Source organism: Lithobates pipiens, unplaced genomic scaffold, assembly GCF_037356315.1.
Source record: "Lithobates pipiens isolate NorthernLeopardFrog02 unplaced genomic scaffold, aLitPip1_a1.2 Scaffold_19, whole genome shotgun sequence".
NCBI classification, from domain to species: Eukaryota; Metazoa; Chordata; class Amphibia; order Anura; family Ranidae; genus Lithobates; species Lithobates pipiens.
The window spans coordinates 490,314,773-490,337,988 of NW_027507764.1; the positions used below are offsets into that span (position 1 = coordinate 490,314,773).

General features: G+C 42.8%; 1 long non-coding RNA gene across 1 annotated transcript; it reads right to left on the minus strand.

Moving 5' to 3' along the window:
• Window positions 1-221: 221 nt before the first annotated feature.
• Window positions 222-1,669, minus strand: LOC143998371 (uncharacterized). Its single transcript, XR_013277885.1, has 2 exons — window positions 1,523-1,669; window positions 222-892 (listed from the first exon to the last, which is right to left on the minus strand). It is a non-coding gene; the product is annotated as an uncharacterized LOC143998371 (long non-coding RNA).
• Between the last annotated feature and the right edge of the window lie 21,547 nt (window positions 1,670-23,216).

The following is a 23,216-nucleotide window of genomic DNA, read 5'->3' on the forward strand; positions in this document are numbered from 1 at the left end:
ACTTATGGGCATATCTCATGTTGAAAATCAAAAGAATGCCAGCTACAAATAAAAAAAATAAAAAAACAGCTTATATTTTCTGAAATATCTTTCTTAGTGCTGAAACATCATTCTCGGGTTGTTGTTGGTCATGAAGCAGAAAATGTTTCTCTCTAAGGCATGAACAAGCTCTTAAAAAGAAATGACACAGTGAATGTATAGCGTAAAAATGACAAACCCAATGACAGTGAGACCATCGCTTTGTGTTTTATGTGCAGTTCCCTGGTGTACAGCAATTTGGACAAAGAAAAGAATATATGCTGGAACAATGAAGGTCAGTATTATTGTATTGGTTGAACTGAAGGTCGGCCTGCAAGGCTTGAAGCAGCTTCATGATATAATTGATTGTGAAGTGGAAAAGCTTTAGACGAATAACACATCGAAGCTTGATGCCAGATGCAATCAGATCTCAGTCAGTTAGCGGATAAGTTGCTTTGCTTCTCGCTGGAACTCATCCAAATGTCTTGCAGTTTTTCTTCAAATGTCAGAGTCACTATTCATACTGATCAGAGTTCGATGGTATTTGTATTAGCTGATTGCAAAAGGCATCAAGCAAAGCAACAGTAAAGCAATTTATCTGTTTAGTATTTCTTGGATGTTTTACTGGAGAATACATTTTTTGCAAAGAAAGTACTGCAGCAGTTTGTTCGCCTGATTGATTACCGGTACATAAAGCATACAAACTGTTGGTTATTTAAAGCCTACATTTTCCTTCTTTACTTTCTCCAGCGATATAAGAGACATCTGCTGTACTTCTTCATTTTCTCCATTGTATTTCTGTACTTCCTTCTGCCATTCTTCACTTCGATGTGTCCTCCTGGAACCACCTCCCTTTGTAAATTTACAGACATGTCTGAAGCAGAGGGAAACAGACAAAAGACCTTTATTATGAAGTTTTTAGGGGATGGAACAACAGGAGGTTAAGGATAAGGAGAGGGGAGGGGTGGTGTGATTAGAAGCACACCATGACTGCAAACCATAAGGGTGGGATGAGTACAGAAAGGGTACTCCCAGTGCTCAGATGAAGGGTACAGCATTTAAAGGGGAAGTCCACTCTAACACTATGATTTATATATCTACTGGCATCCACAAACTAAGACTAACCTATCTAACCCTGTAAAAAAGAAATCGTTATACATACCTTTTTTGAAGCCGATCCAGTCTCCATGGGCTGAAGCTCTGCAGAGGACACAGCTGAGAAAGGCTGGAAAATTAATGGGAAGTGACATCACCCATAGAGTTACTATGGGGCTTCCATTGTCGGCAGTCTCTTCCACAGCAAAGCCGCCAATGACAGCTCAGCGTGGAACCGTAGTGGCTTCAAAAAAGGTATGTGTAGTCATTCTTCTTTACAGATCTAGATAGGTTAGTCTTAGATCGTGGATGCAAGTAGATTTAGAAATTTTAGTGTTAGCGTGGACTTCAACTTTAATTTAAAAGGTGCTAATGTATTTATGCATACGTAGGCAGTAACCAGAATTACCTTCTTTGATGACGCCCTGGATGAGGGGTGAAACGCGTTGACCCATTTCCGGTTCACATTAACCATTGACGCAATTTCCCCCTCCATGGAATGCATGCCATAGAGTGGTGAACTCGGATGTTTTCACTGATGTCTGTTTTTGTCAGATATCCTGTAAGTGGTGCCTTTAATGCGCTTGATAACTTATTTTAGTGGTATTTCACTATGATTTTTTTCTCTATTTCCCCATCTATGGAGTGTGGCACATCCTTTCTGTTGTAAAGTACCCTCTTGGAAGACTTTTTTGGGGAACCATCCTACACATCCCCAGATCAATAGATCACTGCTTTTTTGACCCCAGACTACGAAGCTGAGGATCCATTGTTTCTGGTGCGTGGGGTCACCGAAGAGGGAGTCCCCTCACACTTTGCAAAGTTTGGAGCATCATTGCACTTTTTTCATATAAGCACTTAGGTCTTAGCACTTAGATTTGTGCATATTATATTATATATATATTTTAGTTGTATTTTCATTTTGTATGGCACAAACGCATTGATGTATATGGCACTAATCACCATGATGTGTTTTGAATAATATATGCTGCCAGTGCTGTTTCATATTTTCTATCACTTTTAAGGTTACAGCTCCTTCGCACAGCGGCTATAGTACTGTGTTTTTTATATATTTATTCTGATTTAATACTTTAGCGCGTGTTTTAAATAGTTTTATAGTAACGAGAATGGACTTCATTTGTCACAGTGTTTGAATTGTCCCACAGGAACCAATCAGAATCAAAGACAGAGCTTCATTCAGTCACTTTAACAATAAACCAGCTAAAGATGGTTCGAATCTCAGACAGTTTAGCAAGGACCAGCCGACATTCAAATGATCTATGGTCAAACTGAATGTACCCAAGTTAATCCATTGATCGACTTGAGTACAACCAGTATGTTGCATTTTTGGCATGTGGATATTGCCGGTGGTTATAGCTGCTAGCAATGATCACTGTGCTCTCCCAGCAGAATGGCTCTGAAATTATTGGGAAGTGACACCACCCATAGAGTTACTATGGGGCTTCCGTTGTCAGCTGCCTCCTCTTCCCCCGCTTTCACAGTGAAACCGCTGCTGACAGCCCAGCATGGGCCCGGACCAGATCGGATTCAGAAAAGGTATGTACAGCGATTTCTTCTTTACAGGGCTAGAAATATTAGTCTTAGGTTGTGGATGTCTGTAGATGTGGAGATTTTAGTGTTAGGGTGGACTTACCCTTTAACCAAGTTTTCCACCCTATCATCCCTAAATGCATTGTTTTTCTTTTTTTGGAAGGTAGTGTAGCATAGATAGATTGGTTATTATTGAAATCTGTTATTTGGACACTGCAGAGAATTGGTGGAGATTTACTAAAACTGGTGCACACAGATTCTGGTACAGTGGTGCATAGCAATCAGCTTCTAGGCTTTTTTTCTCAAAGCTTAGTTGAACAAGTTAGAAGCTCATTTGGTTACTATGCACAGCTGTACCAGGTTCGGTGTGCCCCAGTTTTAGTAAATCCCCTTGCTGGTGTCCTAGGGTTGTTGAAGGATAGTGTATTTAAGAAGGTTTTATAATGATAAGGCAATTATCTCATATATGGCGTGCCATAGCTACGTTTCTTAGGTGCTTGGTAGGAACTTGGTAGGTGGATTGTATCTTCGCTAGTTAATTAAAAAATGTTCCCAAGTCCGTGTTTTGGCAACTGTCGGCCTCTTTTGTACATTTAGATACAAACATATTTTTTTGATATATGCTATCAAAGACCTTATTGCCTTTCTTAGTTAACCCCTTCAACTCTGGAAAGTTTACCCCTCTTTATGACCAGGCCATTTTTTGTGAGACGGTACTGTGTTACTTTAACTGACAGTTACATGGTCCTGCGACACTGTACCCAAATAAAATCTTTGTCAAATAGAGCTTTCTTTTGATGGTATTTGATCACCTCAGTATTTTTTTATTTTTTGCACTATAAACAAAAACAATTTTGAAAAAAAAAAACAATATTTTTTACTTTCTACTATAAAACATAACCAATAAAATAATTAAAAAAAATCGAATTTCTTCATAAATCTAGACCAATATGTATTCTGCTACATGTTTTTAGTAACCAAAATCCCAATAAGCATATATTGATTGGTTTGCACAAAAGTTATAGTGTCTACAAACTATGGGATATTTTTTCTTATTTATTTATCTATTACCAGTAATAGCAGTGATAAACGACTTATAGTGGGACTGCGATATAACGGTAGACAAATTGGACACCTAACTGACACTTTTGACACTTTTTGGGGATCATTGACACTAATACAGTGATCAGTGCTAAAAAAATATGCACTATCACTGTACTAATGACATTGGCAGGGAAGGGGTTAACATCAGGGGATATCAAAGGGTTAACTGTGCGCCTTAGTTGTGCTTACTCACTGTGGGGGAGGTGCTTTGACTAGGGGAAGGAAAAGATCCATGTTCCCGCTTAGCAGAAACACAGGATCAATACCTCCCCCTCTGGCAGAATGACAATCTACCTTGTTTACATAGGCAGATTGTCATTCTGCTTCTGTACTCTGTAATGTGTGGGCGCAGTCATCGAGTCTGTGGTACCTGCCACTGTGTGCCCCAGACCTGGAAGTGTACCATCACATACTAGGTACGTGATCTGGCACAGAACGGCCACCTTGCCGCAGTAAGTTTACGGTGGGCGGTCAGCAAGCAGTTAATATTGCTGCATTTGTCAATATATTATATTGTAATATATTGTAAACCCTTACAAACCACTATGACTAGATTAAGGCTTACCTGTAGGTCCAAGAAATATCTCCTAAGCCTACACAGTTTAGGAGATATTTGCCGAAAGACAGGCATCGCTGTCTACGGCGCATACGCACTGAGCGCGCCGCAGTTAACGGCAACATGCCGCGAGTGGCGGCTCCCGTGCGCATGCGCGGGAGTGACGTCATCGCGGCTCCGACGAATGACAGCGCCGGAGCAGTGAGACCCACCAAGAAGATGGAGGCTCTGGACTACAGGGGACAGCGGTGACTTTGCTGGCTCCTGTGTCAGGTAAGTGACACATAATGGACTACTATGCGATGCACCGTTACCTTTATGCTTTACCATTGCAGGGAATCAAAGAGGAAGTAAAGCCATCAGGGTTTACTTCCTCTTTAATATGTTTATATTTGGCAGGGTTTAAAAAAAGGTTGCTGTGGATAATATCTAGCCCTTAGTGTAGTGTGTATTGGGTTGTGGGAAAAAGAGAGAATGGGTGTGGTTGTACATCTGCTATAACTTTGTCATGTTTAGCAAACTTATGTACAAAATGGCTGTTGGAATCACCCTAACCCTTTTGTGACTGCCATTTATACACACTATAGCTATATGAAGACTTACCTATTATGTTTGATCTGACAATTAGTGAATTGACAAAGCCAGAGGAATGTGTAGATCCATAATCATATAAGTAATGAAAGCTTGATGCAGTTTTGTTTTTGTAAAATAATAAAAGTGACTACCGTATATACTCGAGTATAAGCCGAGATTTTCAGCCTCTTTTTTGAGGCTGAAAGTGCCCCCCTCGGCTTATACTCGAGTCATCGCTGTCTGCCCGCTCGATCAGCGTGTCGAGCAGACAGACAGCGGCCATTCTATAATTCAAAAGCCGCGCCTCCGGCTCCGCCTTCGCCTGTGATAGGCGGAACACTGAATTTCCCAGCAGCCTGTGTTCCGCCTATCACGGACATCGTATCATCCTCGTACTACGGACGAGGATGATACGATGTCCGTGATAGGCGGAACCCAGGCTGCTGGGAAATTCAGTGTTCCGCCTATCACAGGCGAAGGCGGCGGCGCAGCTTTTGAATTTTACAATGGCCGCCGAGGCGCCGACGAAGAGGGCACGGGACGGAGGCAAGGCAAGGCACGGCACGGGACGGGACGGGACGGAAGCAAGGCACGGCGGAAAGGCACGGCACGGGACGGAGGCAAGGCACGGGACGGAGGCTCGGGACAAAGGCTCGGGACACAGGTAGGCTGGACACACACACACACACACACACACACACACACACACAGGGATGGATGGATGGATGGAGACACACACACACAGGGATGGATGGATGGATGGAGACACACACACACAGGGATGGATGGATGGAGACACACACACACAGGGATGGATGGATGGATGGATGGATGGAGACACACACACACACAGGGATGGATGGATGGATGGACACACACACACACAGGGATGGATGGACGGACACACAGGGATGGACGGACACACAGGGATGGACGGACACACACACAGGGATGGACAGGCATGTCTCACCCTCGGCTTATACACGAGTCAATAAGTTTGCCAGTTTTTTTGGGGGTAAATTGGGGGCCTCGGCTTATATTCGGGTCGGCCTATACTCGAGTATATACGGTATGTTGCTTTTTAAACAAATATAAAAGTAAACTTCATGAAAAAAAAATAAAAGATGACTTGTACCTCTCTGTCTTCACGCTTTTTAGAGCAAAGACACAATACATACTGAAGTAGTGAAAATCTTTTGGAAAGTTCCAGAACTGCCAAGTGTATTGTTTAGCAGCCATTAAACTAACTGCACTAAAGCAACTCATTCAGATTCAGATTCTGAATACTTTATTAATCCCAAAGGGAAATTATTATGATATAGTTACTGTACATTCAACAAAAACAACACAAGATCACAATAATGAACAGAATAAGACACAATGACACAATAAAATGACCAATAACAGCAATTAGTACCAAATAAAACCAATTAAAACTATATACTCTAATAAACCATCCACACTATTAAAATACAACATAGAATAAATAACACTGATTGAAAAATAACAGAAAATCAAACTACCATAATGCAAATAGTACACCACTTTCTTTAGCATTACCACAAATAATAATTTACCTAATAACAACATACTTTATAAACTTTGGATATCAGATGCTTTCTGGGGGAAAAAGGAAATGCCCCAGTGCTTAACCACTTACGGACTGCCCACCATCATTATACGGTGGCTCTTTGAAGTGGAATATCGTTGTTATGGCAGCAGCCAGCTGCTATAACTCCGGTATCCACTTCTTCGGTGGGCGGTCCGCTTTCAGATAAAAGTGGTCTCAGTGGCGGATTCAGCGTAAGATCACTTTTATCAGTGGTGAGAGAGGGCCCACCACGCTCCGGTGCCCTCTGTCGCTTACCGGAGGCACCAAAGGAGATCGGATCCTGTCCCCTGCTTGGCTGGCTGCCAAGGGGGAATATGGCCCCCACATGACTCCATAGCATTGGCTGGAAGCAACATCAAAACATCTCTTCTGCCCATACCTCTTAAAGGGACATTGTTTGGGAGGGGGGATTTTTTCAAACGACATTTTTTTTTTAAAGAACAGTGGAAAAATAAGAAATAAAAAGTAAAACAAATAAGAAAGAACAAACAAACAATTTTTTTAATGCGCCCGTCCCGTCAAGCTTGCATATGAAAACGGTGTGAAAAACCACACATGTGAGGTATCACTGCGATCGCTAGAGTGAGAAGAATAATTCTAGTAATCCTCTAGAACTGAAAACATGCAACCTATAGAATTTTTTAAACGTCGCCTATGGAGATATTTAAGGATAAAAGTTTGTCGCCATTTTGAAGCGTGACATGTTGGGTATCAATTTACTCGCCATAACATTATCTTTCACACTATAAAAAAAATGGGCTAACTTTACTGCGGTCTTATTTTTTTATTTAAAAAAGTGTATATTTTACCCAAAAAAAGTGCGCTTGTAAGACCAATGCGCAAATACTGCGTGAAAGAAAGTATTGCAACGACTGCCAATTTATTCTCTAGGGTGTTAGAAAAAAATATATAATGTTTGGGGGTTCTAAGTAATTGTCTAGCAAAAAAAAAAAATTATTTTAACTTGTAAACAACAAGTTTGAAGTGGTTAAAACTGATCCTTCAATTTTGGGACTATTGGTGCTGGTTCAATGCACTTGCAGATTTCAAATCTTTTACGGAATAAAGCAAATCTTCGTGGTTGAGTTTCAACTGGACAAAGCTCTAAAGATCTCTGCAAACATTCAATATTTAGATGTGGGTGGTGGTAGAGATGGGGATATTATTATTATAAAGGATTTATAAAGCACCAACAGTTTGTGCATCGCTTTACAACATGAGGGCAAACAGTACAGTTATAGTTCAATTCAATACAGGGGAAATCAGAGGGCCCTGCTCATTAGAGCTTACAATCTAGTAGGGAGGGTCAAGTGATACAAAAGGTAATAACTGTGGGGGATGAGCTGATGGAGAAAGTGAAATGACAGTTGTTAGGTGGAGGCAGGATAGACTTCTCTGAAGAGAAGGGTCTTCAGGGATGCCCAAAAGTGGACAGAGTAGAAGATAGCCAGATAGATTGGGGTAGGGAGTCCCAAAGGATGGGAGAGGCTGGTGAGAAATCCTGGAGGTGAGCATGGGAGGAGATGACAAGGGAGCCAAAGAGTAGGGGGTTGTGGGAGGAATGAAGAGGGATATCTGCAAAGATGTAACACTTATCCTTGTGGTTGTCATCTGTGATATACCATTCCAGTTCCTGGCATCTCCTAGTCATAGCATGCTTCTGGTTTCTGAAGACGGCACTGCAGTTAAATTGGTTATGGAATGACCCATAGATTTATGTTGGGCTGACCATTTCAATATGCCAGCTATAGATCAGTGCTCAAGAGTTGGAGGCATGCTGGAACCAAGAGCTAAGAATTATAATAAGGACCTGTTAGGCTGAAGGTAACAATTGAAAACCGTTGCATGATGTGATAAAAGAGGACTATTTTTTGCATCAGGTCCCTTTGACTTTTATTTCTATCTTTGTTTGATAAAATGGCCTTATACTCCTTTTTTTATATATATATATATATATATATACATAACATCATTTTACTTACTAAGATGATTTATACTAGTTTAATTACTTCCCAATCAGCCGCCACATTTGTACTGCGGCAGGTTGGCTCTCCTGCGTGAATCGCCATCACTATACATCGGGCTCATACACAGCGATCTGTGGATGCACGCATGCCCATTTGCTAGCAGGGGAGCCAATCAGCCAGTCCAGTGGACTCAATGTCCGCCAGCCACCCGCAATCGCTCCACAGAGAGGCAGATCAGGGATCTGCCAGTGTAAACAAACAGACCCCGTTCTGTCAGGGTAGTAGAGTGAGATTGTCTGTTCCTAGTGATTAGGAACAGCGATCTCTCTCTCTCTACTCCCTGTCAGTCTCCTCCCCCTCACAGTTAGAAAAAAACCTCCCTAGGGAACACTTAACCTTTTGATCGCCCCTAGTGTTAACCCCTTCCCCGCCAGTGTCATTTATACAGTAATCCATGCATTTATATAGCACTGATCGCTGTATAAATGTCACTGGTCCCAAATAAGTGTCAAAAGTGTCCGATCTGTCTGCCGCAATGTCGCAGTCCTGCTAAAAATTGCAGATAACCACCATTACTAGTTCAAAAGATAATAATAAAAATGCCATAAATCTATCCCCTATTTTGTAGACGAGATAACTTTTGCTCAAAGCAATATGCGCTAATTGGGATCTTTTTAACCAAAAATATGTAGAAGAATACACATTGGCCTAGACTGATGAAGAAATGTATTTATTTATTTATTTTGGGGATATTTATTATAGCAAAAAGTAAAAAATATTGTTTTTTTTTTCAAAATTGGCTTTTTTGTTTAGGCCGCGTACACACGCGCGGACTGTTCGCCCAACTTTGTCCGTCCAACAGTTTCGGCAAACAGTCCGCTCAAACTTAGCATGGACGGACATGGCCACACACGACGGACGAACAGTTTGCTGAAACCGTGCGCGATGACGTGAACGGCACGTACGACGGGACGAAAAATACGACGTCCTATACACTGCATTATAGCTTTCGGCGTGAAAATCCTTTCTGAGCATGCGCGCAACTTTGTTTGACGAACAAGCCTACACACGGGCGGACTGTTCGCTCAAACAAGGTTTCAGCGGACAGTTTTTCGGAATTTCCGAAAAACCTTGTCCGTCCAACTGTCCGCTGAAACTGTCCGCTGAAAGCCCACACACGAGCGGACTGTCCGCCCAAACACTGTTCAGCGGACAAAGTTGGGCGAACAGTCCGCCCGTGTGTACGCGGCCTTATAGTGCAAAAAAATAAAAATCGCAGAGGTAATCAAATACCACCAAAAGAAAGCTCTATTTGAGGGAAAAGAAAGACATCAATTTTGTTTGGGTAAAATGTCGCATGATCGCACAATTGTCAGTTAAAGCGAGGCGCAGTGCCGTATCACAAAAAATGGTCATTAAGGGGGAAAATCTTGCGGTCCTTAAGTGGTTAAAGGCTATTATTACAAAACACAATTTGATGTTTTTTTTCTGAGCCAAGTGATTCTTACAGAATGTTCTGAGTCAAATAATGGTCAATAACAATTCATAGACACAGTTATATTTCTGTTCATCATACACTGGCATGGGAATATGAGAAATAGGAATATGAAAATTTGCTAAGGAAAATTACACATCACACAAATTATTACTTGCACAAATGAAGTGCTTTAAGCATTATAAATATTGTAATAGGCTGTGGGGTTTTTTGTGTTCAAGAGAACAAGTCATATACAGTCAGTGAACACATATTTCAATTTATTATTTACCATATTTACCTTAAAGTAATTTTTATGTTTTATGTGACTTTTACATTTTATTTGCTTGCTCTTCCATACTTTAGTTTTGGGGAAAAAAAATTAGATTTGCACATCAACCTTAATAGAATAAATTAGTTATTACTGTCATTATTGCTTATGGCTTAATAATGCAGTGTATTGGCCATAGAGGGAGTGTATTGATATACTTGAAATGGTATTAAACACCAAAACAAAAAATGAATATATTGCAGCTTGGACGTGGCTGCATAAGTTATCCTTTTTTTTTGTTTTTGTTTTTCTTGATTTTCATCTGATGATCCAGCCAGTAAGTCTGTTTTTTTCAACATTCTATAACAGACAAAGATGTCTAACAAAAGTGGCAGTTAGAGGATTGAGACAAACGATTTATCACTGACAGGGGTTTTAGCTGGGGATCAGCATTAATTTGGTAGCCACGTTCATCTAAATCTGCTAGTGCATTTAATGCCACGTACACACGATCGGAATTCTAGTCGGAAAAAGCTCTGATGGTTTTCCCAACGGAATTCTGACGGAATTCGGCTCAAGCTGTCTTGCCTACACAGGGTCACACCAAATTCCGATTGTTTATAACGCGGTGACGTACAAGTACGACGGGACTAGAAAAAGGAAGTTCAATAGCCAGTAGCCAATCGTTTCTGTCTCGTAGTTGAATCTGAGCATGCGTGATTTTTGGCGTGTCGGAATTGCATACACATAATCGGAATTTCCATTGGGAAAATTGAGAACATGCTATCAATTTTTGGCTGGCAGAAATTCGGACAGCTAAATTCCGATGGAGCATACACATGGTCGCATTTTCCGATGAAAAGCTCTCATCTGTCTTTTTCTGGCCGGAATTCCGATTGTGTGTACGTGGCATAACACTACCCTCTAACACAGACTGACAATACTGCTCTCCTAAAGTGTCTCTGTTGCTCCTTTAGGGGAGTGGAGACACCTTAAGCCCTGGTTCACACTGCCGCAACTTATCTTATCGTGCCCCATTAACGGCAATGTAACTGCTCTAATTGGTGTGACTAAAGTCGCTTCGACTTAGAAAAAGGTTCCTGCACTACTTTTGGTGTGACTTCAACACAATTTGCATTGACTTCTGTTAACCAGTTACCGCCCGCCCACCGTCAAATGACGGAGGGAAGGTGTGGCTCTCGTTCCGAGTGGACGTCATATGACTCTCGCACGCCGTGTTGCTAGGACACGGCACAACCTTGATCTCTGTAAAGAGTCTCTGATGTGGCTTTTTAACCATGTTGATCAGCTGTGCCCAATCACAGCCTGTCATATGTAAATGTGGAAGTGCCATAAATCAGCTCTCCCTGCCTCACACTGACAAAGTGTGTGGTGAGGAGAGCTAATCAGCGGCATCTCCTCGCAGGGGAGAACAAGGAACGTAATCAGGACACTGATCATCAGTCCCCTGATTACAGTAAATCTGCAACAGTGCCACCAATCTGTGCCAATGAGTGCCATCAATCAGTGACCATGAGTGCCACCAACCAGTACCCATCAGTGACACAAATCAGTGCCCATCAGTGACAAATCAGTGCCCACCAGTAACACAAATCAATGGTGCCAGTCAGTGCTGCCTTTTAGTGCCCATCAATGCCTGATCATCAGTGTTGCCCATCAATTCCCATCAGTGCTGCCCATTGGTGTCGTCCATCAGTGCCAGTCAGTGCTGCCTATCCATGCTGCCTATCAGTGCCCACCAGTGCCGACAAGCAGTGCCTACCAGTGCCACCTATCAGTGCTCATCAGTGCCACATATCAGTGGCACCTATCAGTGCCCCTTTTTTTAAATTTTCATTCTTTTTTTCTTTTTTTTCCGTAAAAATAAAAAACCCAGCAGTGATTAAATAACACCAAAAGAAAGCTCTATTTAGGTGAAAATAATCAAAAATGTATTTGGGTACAGTGTTGCATGGCCATGCAATTGTCATTCAAAATGCGACTGCGCTGAAAGCTGAGAAATGGCCTGGGCAGGAAGGGGGTGAAAGTGCCCTGTATTGAGGTAGTTAAAGAAGTTGTATGCAAGTCGTCATGAAGTCACGCATGGATGTTGGATTCAAAGTTGCGGCAGTGTGAACTAGGGCTTAGACAGGAAGTGAATATAAAGGAAAAAAAATCATAATAAAGAGAGAAAATGCAGCCACCACATTAAGGCCTGGTTCACACCTATTGCGTTTGAAAGATCGCGGTGCAAATACTGTGTGACATAAAATATTGCAACAATCACCATTTTATTCTCTAGGGTCTCTAGAGTCAAGCCTCACCCCATATACTATGGAAACAGGAGGAAGCAAACATGAGTCCCTTCTACTACCAATAGCCCCAGGTATCCCCTATAAGGGGAACACCCAGACTTTGATTCATTACCCCATCTATATTAGATGGCGTGTACGATTTGTCCAACCACTTTGCCCATACTTTGTCATACTTACTAGGGCAACCCTTATTCTTATAGCTGTCTCTATGCAATTGAAAATTATTATTTATAAATTGTTTCCAATATAAAAGCGTAGGAGGACAGTTTCTTCTAATGTAAAGTAATGGCTTTTCTTGCATAGAATAATGTTGTATTAATAAATATTCTCTCAGTCACTGTAGGAGTCATAGCCTCTACCAAACCCAACAAGCAAACAGACATTGAAACTGATACAGGAGCAGAGGTGATAGAATTTAATAAATCCACCACCCCCACCCAAAAATTTGCTATATATGGGCAAGTCCAAAAGATGTGTGTGAAATTCCACACCTCCAACACTTAGAATAGAGACCAAGATTTATCTTTTGAAGTCTATAAGGTGTGATGTATGGTCTGTGTACCAGTTTAAATGGGATCATCCTCCAGGAAACCAGAGAGCTAGTATTGCTGAATTAACAAAAGATACATTTATGTGGGAGGTGGTCTTAAAAGAGGTTGAAAAACAAGAATATGATCTAATTAATGGATTTTTCCATTGCCAAGCTTCTACCAGGTATACTATCTGGGCCCAATTAGAAAGCTCTACAGAGAAATTTTTAGGAGGAATTGGTCTATCCAAAACAGGATCAAGTATAGCATTAAAGTCACCCATTATCAATAGCTTAGCTGGAACGTACAAATATTTTTTTTTCACAAGACTATATAGGGGGGTCCCCACAAAAGGAGGTGGTATAGACACACTGACTATTATATATCTCTGGCGCCACAGAAGAAACACAAGCAAAACATATTTACTGTACCGTGGGGGTCCACATCTTCCACAGTGCAGGGTAAGGATCTATTAATCAATATGAAAACTCCTCTAGAAAACTTGGAATATGTGGCAAGGTAAGCCTTCTGTACCCAAGGCTTCTTAAGTAGTGATGGACGAACATTTGATGGGACGGTTCGTGAACACGATTGCGCAAACGCGTGCAAATGTTTGTGAACCGCAGAATGTAAAATGGCAGCCAGATCAGGTCTATTTATAAGGTAGGGGGTATGTCCATGTGCTGAAATGTCTCAATTTGCTGTCCTGTACCACATGATGGATGTGTCATGGGTCAAAGTTCTTCACAATGTAAAAGAATATGGCGGGTGCAAATAGCGCCATATGTTTGCCGGTTCTGCGAATAGCAAACGCACAAAGTTCGCTGCGAACCAACCGTGGGGCAAACCGCAAGGCCATCTCTATTCTTAAGGGCCAAAAGCTTGCTCCCCATAAGGTAAGTTTCTTGAAGTAACACTGTATGTGGAAGATAACTTTTCAAATACTTAAATAACAATACTCTCTTAAATTTTTAATTAAGGCCACTAACATTCCATGACAGAATAGAAAAGACCTCTCGGTCACATGCTGTCATCTAAAAAGGAAAAAAATATAATGCTTAACTAATGAATTACATTGCAGAATGCATTGCAAAGTGATGGACCCTACAAACAACAAACATCTGAATGAACAAACTTAAAAAAAACAATGTGTATAGACATTTAACAAAAACACACCCCACGGGCGTTAATACGCCCTTCCTACCTTTCTTCAATGCTATCCCCAAAAAAACAAAAAAAAGGAGACGTGGGGAAGGCCTTATCCCAAAATCTATCAAAAATAGGCAACTATAATCTACTTGTCCTGTAAAAGGCTAAAGGGTGATCTAAAAAAAACAGAAGATACATTGTTTCTCTTTATCTCAGCCTAAGTATGTTGTGATAAAACTTGCCAGGCTGCCTGATTTTTTTCTTGTCAGCTGTCAGAAGTGAGCAGAAAATTCTCTGAACTTGTTACATAGAATCGGGAAAAAGCAATTTTAAGATCATGAGAACAGTTGAATCGTGATCTCAATTCTTTAACGATTAATTGTGCAGCTCTACCGTGTATGGCCAGCCTTAGGATACACATGGATGTCACAATACTGCAGTTACGGTGGTGAAAGTAATAAAGCAATAGAAAGAGCTGTTATCATTTCTCATAAGCCGGTAGCAAGAACAAGAAAATTAGGAAAGGAAACCCAACTGGTTGCTAAACACATGAGGCCCTCTATGACTCCCTCTATCCATTTACCATAAATTGCTTAATACAGTAAGATCTCAGCACTTACCCAAAGTGATTCCACAGAATAACAGGGGACTGGCTCTGCCTGTGTAATCTGTCTGCATGGTTGACGTGAGTTATGTTAACCTTTGCCAGATGATCAACTTTATATAAAACGCCAGGAGTGCAGATGCAAATGAGCTCAGTAAAGTCAAGTGCCTGTGACTAAATTGCAGGCTTGTGTACTTCATTAACTCAGGCTCTCGGAAGATGTTTGAGGCAGAAGGATGCTACCGTATCTTTTTGCTTGAAGAAGAAATTAAGTTTAAAATGTGATAGGTTCTCTGTGAGCAAACAGAGCTACTGATCTATTATATATGGTGCAGGCTGCGGGTAAAATATTAAAGAACACCACTACGGGCTAAATATATGAAAAAAATTACAACGTAATTTAAAGCAGATCTATAGACAGATATAGAATACCCATAGGAAATGTAATTTAAATTGGGCTGTCTTTAAATTGTATCAATCTTTTTATTTGCCTTGAGAAATCCCATGTACAGAAAGACTCAGTCTATTAAATTGGGAGGGCATCACTGTAAGTCAATCCAGCTCTACTTCATAGGGCAGGTAGTCTAACACAGATTATGTGAAGGAAAAAAGAACAGAAGGAAAGTGATGGACTCATCAGTGTGTGGCTGTTATACTATCCAGTCTCTGGATCATATCAGTACCCATACTTTACTGCTTTATCTTCAGTACAAAAAAGATGAGGCCAGTGGAATGCCTGTGCTGTCTGGCAGGGTGCTGACAAATATTTTTTTTTTACAGCAGAGCTCTGCAGAAAATCTTCTGAATGAGGGTGTACACGGTCATGGAAGTTATGATGTCAAATAGCCAATCAAAGGAAATGCATTGGGAAAGTATCACTGAACTCTTCACCAACACTCAATGGCTTTCCTGCACAGCTCTGCTGTGAAGGGTGATTTGAGGGTAACCTCCTTTTGGTGCTCTGCAATTACAGTTAATGATGCTGTAGGGTAGCCAAGGTGTGGCTGGTAACCAGCACGGCCTTCTTGATGTTGGAACATCTGTTACTAAGCCACTGGCTAGAATATCAAATTAAATGATGAGATGTTTTATCTGCCCAACATTAACTATGACAATTATACTGACATTCAGCAGGAAGAAGTGAAGCAGTAGAGTAGCGTTATTTGAAATCTGAAACAGAAATGCTGAGTTCTGCTATTCAATATTTGATCAATTTCAATATTTTATACATTTCTCTCTAGCCAATCTATAATGTATGTAGAAACTGCAGACTTCATCTTCAATATTGTGCGCTAAGGTATAACGTTCCATGAAATGAATAAATATCTTTCAACCAAAACGTGTATGTATTTTAATATTAGGGTTTTCCTCGGCCAGGTGGGCTGTAGTCCTAATGATTACATTGAAACTTTTATGCATTTTGTACTATATCCCATTTTGGTGTGTTTGGTGGCAGATAAAAGGGTAGCCAAGCAGGTTTTTTTTTTCAGGGAGTTGAGAAGAGGAGCTTTCTATGAGCAGACATGCATCTAAGCTAAAGGGTCATGGACAGTGCATAACTCGACTTGCACCAGCAAAATTCCTGCCATTCAGCCTAAGCACCCCCAAGGGTGAACAATGTACTAGGAACTTGGTTGTGTGGAACATCTTTTGCTTAAACTATAATTGTTAACTTCATCTAGGTTTTAGAATCTGGATTAGAACTCAGAGTTTCTACTGCCCCTGGCAGGGGCCCTTCCCACTGAGCCAAGTGAAGCTTTGGGTAGCAGCTTGCCTGATTATTGATCAATCTTCATTGATATCCAGATTTCAGCTGAACTCCTTGTTCCACCCCTTAATTCTCAATTTAAACCCCGCCTGCTGACTCCTGTTTGCCAGATTATTGTGCTTATGTCAGCATCTTGCTTCTTGTTCCTGCTGCTATACAGCATCCTTACCACTGCTTGTGTACCGACCCTACTGATTCATTGGACACTCTTATCACTCTCCACTTTAAACCTGATACCTTCAGCTACTAATTTCAGCTTGATAACCAGCTACACTCCGGCTTAAGGCTACATTGCTACTGCCTGTTCCTGTACCGAACCAGGCCTGGTAATACCTACAAACCTGCCTGCTGTTTCAGCTACTGGACCCTAAACCTAATCCCAGATCATGACAATAGGATAGGTGCTCATTTTACCCTCCTATAAGGACATGTTCCTGCAATGCAGTGGCTCTCCATTCATGCAGGGAGCAGGGGTGCCACCCCCCACCCATGTGCCCGGCCCCTATTTTCCATGCAGGGCACTGGACGGATTGGGTTAAATTTTTTATTTTTTTAAGCACGTGATTAGAGCCTGAAGCTTTAATTGGCTTAAAAAAAGAGAGAGCTTGTGCGCAGAGTGAGGGAGGGAGGTTTGTTTGCCGCCCCCCCAAAATATTGAGCATCAACCGCCACTGCTGCAATGTTTTCCTCCTTGAGATACTGTTATACCTGAAGGGTTCCACATGTACTGCCACTTTAAGGCTGGCTCCACCCAGGAGTGATGCCAAGGGTCAAGGGATATAGTAGCCATCTTGGACACATGTAAGCAGCCTAATAAGATGTACTGTCCTGAGATGCATGTTGCAGTGTACAGTGAGTACTGGAAATAAACTTCCATTGTTCCAGACCAGAGTCTTGTGTCTCTCACAACACAGAGGATATAACAGTGGCGACGAGGATGGGATTTACAAAGTGTCTATCAGTCTGAGAGAGAGACAAAGACATTGTGGATTGTTACCTGGATAAAAGCAATCACAGATCCCAGCAGGAAAATGTCATTGATCGGGACATTAAGTGAATTTGATGGAGAACAGACATCCTGGAGTTCCTGGGTGGAGAGACTGGAACAGTATTTCAGTGCAAATGCCATCCCAGGTGAAAGGCAAGTAGCAGTATTTCTGACAGTGGTCGGTGCTCAGACATATGACACTCTCAGGGATCTCCTTTCCTCTGTAAAACCAGCAACTAAGACATTGGCAGAGCTCCTGACACTGTTAGAGGGTCACTTCCAGCCTAAACCACTAGAGATTGCAGAAAGATTTCGTTTTTATCAGAGGCAGCAGCAGCCAGGTGAAGAAATTAAAGCTTATGTGCTCGCCCTTCGCAGACTAGCCTCTACCTGTTCTTTTGGGGAGTACCTACCTACTGCACTGAGAGATAAGTTTGTCATGGGACTGAATTGTGACTCTAGCCAAAAGAGACTGTTAACAGAGAAAGACCTTACCCTTGCAAAGGCAATTGATATAGCTTCAATGATGGAAATGGCTGTGAAAGATACAGAGGAATTGAACCCCCAGGGCAGAAGAGAAGAGGTGAAACAGGAAGTTTTCAGAACAGCAGTCAAGCCCACAGTTGCAAACTGGAAATACAGACCTCCACCAAGCCGGGGGTCAGCTTGCTACCGTTGTGGGAATACAGACCATGATCACAAAGTCTGCAGGTTTAAGGATCAGACCTGTCATAATTGTGGTAAAACAGGACATCTGAAACGAGTTTGCCGGAGCAAGAAGGTGCGAGATAAACAACCTCTGAACCCCAAGACAAAGACCTATATGGTGGGAAGATATACATCATCATCTGAGTCGGAAGATGAGGAAGTGCTCCACAGTTTAGACATACATCATATGCATTCAGCACCCTCTGCAATGACTGTAGAGGTAACCATTGAGGGAAAGAAACTAAAGATGGATGTAGACACAGGAGCAGCAGTTTCAGTTATCACTCAGAAACAATGGAGACAACTTCAGACCCGAACAACTGTCCGCCCAACGCCAATCAAACTGCAGACATACTCAAAGCAGATACTCCACCCACTGGGTTATGCAAAAGTGCAGGTATTGTACAAGGGTCAGACAAAGAGACTGCCATTATATATACTAGAGAATGGGGGACCCCCTCTCTTTGGGAGAGACTGGATCGCTCACTTTGGTATGCCAGACATCGCCATAAATCCCTGTAACACTGTGACAATTCCATTAGGAGATAATGAGGGATGGGTGGTGTCCCTGAAGCAGCGGTTCCCAAAGATCTTTGATGACCAGTTGGGGAAAATAAAGCATGACTGTGTGAGACTCAAGCTGAAACCCAACGCCCAGCCTAAGTTCTTCAAAGCTCGCACAGTACCTTTCGCACTCCGAGCAGGAGTGGAAGCAGAACTGAGTCGGCTGGAGGAACAAGGTGTCATCTCAAAGGTAGAGCACAGCGAGTGGGCATCACCTGTTGTACCAGTGAAGAAAACGAATGGGGACTTGCACATTTGTGGCGATTTCCGCATGGCACTGAACTCCCAACTGGAAATAGACCAGTACCCTCTACCCAGAGTAGATGACATTTTTGCCTCTCTTGCAAGGGGTCAAAAGTTCACCAAGCTTGATCTCAAACAAGCATATTTACAGTTTGAGGTCCATCCTTCTTCCCGCAAGTTTCTGACCATCAACACCCAGAAGGGACTGTATGAGTACAATCGGATGGTGTTTGGTGTAGCCTCTGCCCCAGCCATTTGGCAACGGAAGATGGATGAGATTTTGGCGGACATTCCTTTCACTCAGTGCCTGTTAGATGACATGCTCATCACGGGACGGACGGACCAGGAACACAAGCAAAACTTGGAGCTTGTGTTGGAAAGACTCCAAGAGCAGGGTCTGAAAGTGAACTTAGCAAAATGCCAATTCATGGTGCCTAAATTGGAGTTTTGTGGCCACCTTGTGGATGCAGACGGTATACACACCACAGAAGCCAAGGTTGATGCCTTAGTCAAAGCTCCTGCCCCAACCAATGTCCAGCAGCTGCGATCATACCTTGGCTTGCTGAACTATTACCATAAATTTCTGCCAGATCTGGCACACACCTTGTTTCCGTTGAACAAGCTTTTGGAGAAACACTCCAGATGGCACTGGTCGGCTGCATGCCAACGCGCTTTTGAAGTCTCTAAGCGGAAGCTGTTGGCGTCATGCATGCTTGTTCACTATGACCTCCAGAAGCCTCTGACCTTGGCTTGTGATGCCTCACCCTATGGTCTGGGGGCTGTACTGTCTCACATCTTACCTGATGGGTCAGAAAAACCAGTGGCATTTGCCTCCAGGTCTTTGACAAAAGCAGAAAGCAATTACTCTCACATTGACAAAGAGGCTCTTGCGCTGATATGGGCTATTAAGAAGTTTCATCTTTACCTGTATGGTAGGAAATTCACCATACTGACAGACCATAAACCACTCCTTCAGATCTTTAGCCCTGACAAAGGCATCTCTCAGACTACTGCGGCCCGCCTCCAACGCTATGCCCTGTTCTTGGGAGCGTACAGTTATAAAATCCAGTATCGCGGTCATGATGCCAATGCTAATGCGGACGCAATGTCCCGACTGACAGGGAGGTCAATGGACTCCTCTCCACCGGTCAAGAGTTGTCGTTACACCAGCCTGTCCTTCTTGTCTTCTGGGGAGATAGCAGCCCATACAGCCAAGGATACCTTTCTGAAAACAATACTCTCCTGGGTACGGTCCGGTTGGCCTGCAACCGTCACACAGGATTATGAACCTTATTTCCGTAGGCGTATGGAATTAACTGTGGCTGGTAACTGTGTTTTATGGGGAGACCGAGTGATCATTCCACAGACCCTCCGGAGACACATTCTGGACTTGCTACATACTGGTCATCCCGGGGGCACACGTATGAAACAAAAGGCCCGAGGCTATGTGTGGTGGCCAAACTTAGACTCGGATATCACAACATATGTGAATGCTTGTGCTGGATGTGCACAAACTGCAAGAGACCCTCCTCGAGGGTGCGTCCAGCCCTGGACTTGGCCCACGGTTCCTAGGTTTCGACTACACTTGGACTTTGCAGGTCCGATCAGAGGACACACCTTCTTGATCATAGTGGACGCCCATTCAAAGTGGCCTGAGGTAATTCCTGTTACTCAGCCAACAACTAAGGCAACAGTTTCCATACTGTTACATCTCGCTGCTACATTTGGATACCCCAGAGAAATCGTCACAGACAACGGTGCCCAATTCACCAGTCAGGAGTTTCAGCGTTTCTTGACTGCCCACAACATCAAGCACAAGTTGACCGCACCTTACCACCCAGCTACAAATGGTCAAGCAGAGCGGTTTGTGCAGACTTTTAAACGCTATTTCAAAGCTACAGTGGCTACAAGTAAACAGCAGTCCCTGTCACCCCAGCAGCTGGACTCCTTCCTTTCTGCTTACAGAAACACACCACATGCAACCACCGGGAAAACTCCAGCAGAACTCCTTCTGGGTCGGCAGCCATGGACTGTTTTGGACATGCTCCGCCCACAAACAGTCCAGGAACATGTACTGCAGTCCCAAGACAAGATGGTCAAACACCATGAGATCCCCCGATTCACAGCCCAACTAAAGGTATGGGCCCGATCTTATGGGGCTTCCAACACCCGTTGGCTTCCTGCTGTCATTGCAGAGACTTTGGGACCCAAGATGTATAGGGTCTGCCTGGAAGATGGTTCCATTTGCAGAAGGCATGCGGACCAACTGCGCCCTCGTTTTCAACTGCATGAATCCCTGACGCCGGCTGAACCACCAGTGTTGCAAGGAACTGCTCCCAGCGGATCAGGATGCATGGGAACTGATGATTGGGGCGACTCTGAACTTTTGAACTCAGCTCCAACAGAGCCCTCCAGCCCTGGTCCGGAGGTTGGTTCACCCACTGAGCTGGGGGATCCCTTCTTGGCACCGCCAGTGCCCATTCCAGTCGACCCTGTTTCCTCCGATCCCGAGTCGATGGGTGCCCGCCCTCAACGACACTGTTGCCCTCCTGACCGGTTTCAGCTTCAAGACCGGTTACGAGACTTTCGACGGGGCCACCGAAAGTGATCCAATGACATTGTATCCCCGCAACTGTCCCTGGAATCTTGCTCTCACATCTGGATGCAGGAAAAGTCCTGTGCATCTCCTGTGTTTGGAGGACTGTTATTGGACAGTTATTAGTTAATGTTTTGTGCCTTTTCTCGTTTTGTTTTTGTTTTGTTTTTTTTTTTTGTTTTTTTTTAGGGATGGATGGAAGGTGTTATACCTGAAGGGTTCCACATGTACTGCCACTTTAAGGCTGGCTCCACCCAGGAGTGATGCCAAGGGTCAAGGGATATAGTAGCCATCTTGGACACATGTAAGCAGCCTAATAAGATGTACTGTCCTGAGATGCATGTTGCAGTGTACAGTGAGTACTGGAAATAAACTTCCATTGTTCCAGACCAGAGTCTTGTGTCTCTCACAACACAGAGGATATAACAGATACACTAATACCAGCTGTGTACCTCATTCATTTTAACAGAAAAGTTTTATTAGTGGACAAGGCATTACTACAACTTGAGCATACAATAATGAGGCATATGAGAGATTTACATCTCTAAAAATGGTATATTGCCGGACACTAAGAGGTCTAGAGTGAATGAGCAGAGTGAGAAAATGTCTAAACAAGAGGGTTAATTAATCAACACAAATTATGTTGCGGTCGAAAAAAAAAGTTCAACAAGGAGCTAAGAGGTGCCGTAGATGCACCTAGTTCATCGGGTACCAATTACAGCCAATAATTGAAGGGAAAAGACAACGCATAAGGGGGGAAATGGGAGGGAGGGAGAGATAGGCGTTTTAAAGGAGGATTGGGGGTTCCCACTCTGAGCAATCATAATCAGCATAACATGTTCTAGATCAGAGAATCTGAAACCCAGCTTAGTCCCAGAATGGGGCTCCACCATCCCACATATCAGTGAGCCTGGATCTAGATTTTGAGCAACCTGGCAGCGACATATGACTTCCACACCTTTTCAAATTTATTAGGACATTTGCGATCCATGTATGTGAGTTTGTAGAGGGACAGCACAGAGTCTACCAGGATGCCCCACTGGGCAGCTGTAGGGGGAGTCACCAATATCCAGTTCTGTAGGAGTACCTTTATGGCATAGAAACACAGATAAAACAGTAACAGTTTTGTGTGTGTGGAATGTGTCACTGAGACTGTAATACCTAAAAGAACTTTGGGGTCCATCGACACTGAAAGGTTGGTAGCTATATTGCCTTTAGATACCACCATCCTCCAGAAATCTTGGATGGTCGGGTAGTCCCAGATGAGATAAATGTATGTTCCAACTGCCTGTTGGCACTTAAGACATATCTCCGATTGTATGGGATAAATTCGGGCCAACCTTTGGGGGGTGCAATAGACCCTATATATGAATTTTAAATGGATATACCTGTCCCTAGAAGAAATCACAGTTGATATATATTGTTGTAATGCTAGGTCCCATTCTTCCTCTGACTAGGAGGGGATATCTACCTTCCAGGAGTGAAATAGGGGAGATTCCCCAACTGAGTCTCTGCACGTGAGTCAGATAT